We start from the raw sequence: 1,580 nt of genomic DNA, 5'->3' as shown, positions 1-1,580 counted from the left end.
AGTCACTTCAGTCATGTCTGACTCTGTGCCATCCCATAGACGGCAGCCCACCAGGCTCCACCGTCCCTGGCATTCTCCAGGCAAGAACACTGGAGTGGATTGCCATTTCCTTCTCCAGTGCATGAAAGTGAAAAGTGAAAGGGAAGTCGCTCAGTCATGTCTGACCCTCAGAGACCCCATGGACTGCAGCATTTCAGGCTCCTCTGTCCATGGGATTTTCCAGTCAAGAGTACTGGAGTGGGGTGCCATTGCCTTCTCTGAGTGAGCCATTAGATTTTAATATTCAATGCCTTGGGATTGATGAGATCACAAGGGAGTGAGTACAGATCAGGATTATTTATTTATTTATTTATTAAAAAAATATAGACTGCTTCACAAATTGTGTGTCATCCTTGCACAGCTTCCTTGCTAATCTTCTCTGTGTCATTCCCATTTTAGTATATGTCTTGCTGAACTGAGTACTGGATCATGATTCTCTATCATAGCAATAATGATGTTGCAGGACTGGATAATTCCTTGTTTTAGAAGTCTGTCCTGTACATTGTGGGGATGTTTAGTAGCATCCCTGGCCTCTAGCCACAGTATTCCAGCAGTAACTCCTGTTGTGACAAACCAAAATGTTATCAGGTATTACCAAATACCCCATGTGAGCAAAATAATCTCCAATTGAAAATCATTGTTCTAGATAGAAGAAAGAAAGCTCCAGAGCTATTAGGATCCTGTAATTTCATCTTTTGTTTTTGCATTTCATTTGTTGATTCAGGATCCACCAGACAGAAATCTCTTAATGGACAAGTTTTCATTAATGTAATTCTTTGATTGTTTGTCCTACCATTTGCTAATCCTCTAGTTATCTTTTCCTAAATATGTATTTTTTCTTTTCCTTGCTCTAAAGGATATCATTGAAAGTCATTCTCAAATGCTTTGATAAAAATCTGTTTTAGTTCAGTAACTCTGTCAGTGAAAGAAACAAGGCTAATCTGACATGACATGCTCTTGGTGAACTGGTTCCCTTTCTTTGCGATCGTATCCTCCTGTCAGTATTTTTAAACAGCCCTGTAAATATTCATTCTTTGATCTTACTCAGGTATAACATCCTCAGCTTGTCTATTTTCAGAATCCCTGGTCTTTGAGTTTGTAAAAATTCATGCACTTCCTGCAACAAAATTTTTTTTATTATATATATATATTATTGAATCTCAAAATTTGTCAGAGTTCATAGGATCCTCAAATGTTTAGGAGTTAAGAAGAACTGTACAAACCAGAAAAGTGTCTGGAGAGAGGGTAGAGATGAAAAAGTGATTATCAAGCAAGAATAGTACTATGAAAGACAAGTGAAGAATTTGCCACAAGAAGAAAAGAGAAACTCTGTCAAAAGCTGTGGTTTGATTAAGCAATAGGTAAAATTTGTCCATTGTTTTAGTCACATCAAAATGACTGAAAATTTTATCAAGAACACTTTTGGTAGATTAGTGTGGAAATATGGATATTTGTATTATGCCAAATTACATTCCACAGATTAAATGAAGATTACAGAATCAAAAGTTCAAGTTACAATGGACAGGCCTTAACATTTCCAC

General features: G+C 37.1%; 1 non-coding gene across 1 annotated transcript; it reads right to left on the bottom strand.

Moving 5' to 3' along the window:
* Window positions 1–356: 356 nt before the first annotated feature.
* On the bottom strand, window positions 357–462 carry LOC133255074 (U6 spliceosomal RNA). The gene has a single exon (XR_009738863.1). It is a non-coding gene; the product is annotated as a U6 spliceosomal RNA (small nuclear RNA).
* Between the last annotated feature and the right edge of the window lie 1,118 nt (window positions 463–1,580).

The sequence above is a fragment of the Bos javanicus genome, chromosome 1, assembly GCF_032452875.1.
Source record: "Bos javanicus breed banteng chromosome 1, ARS-OSU_banteng_1.0, whole genome shotgun sequence".
Taxonomy (NCBI): domain Eukaryota; kingdom Metazoa; phylum Chordata; class Mammalia; order Artiodactyla; family Bovidae; genus Bos; species Bos javanicus.
The sequence above is the reverse complement of the archived record's forward strand: the minus strand, read 5'-3'. Positions and strand labels throughout refer to the sequence as shown.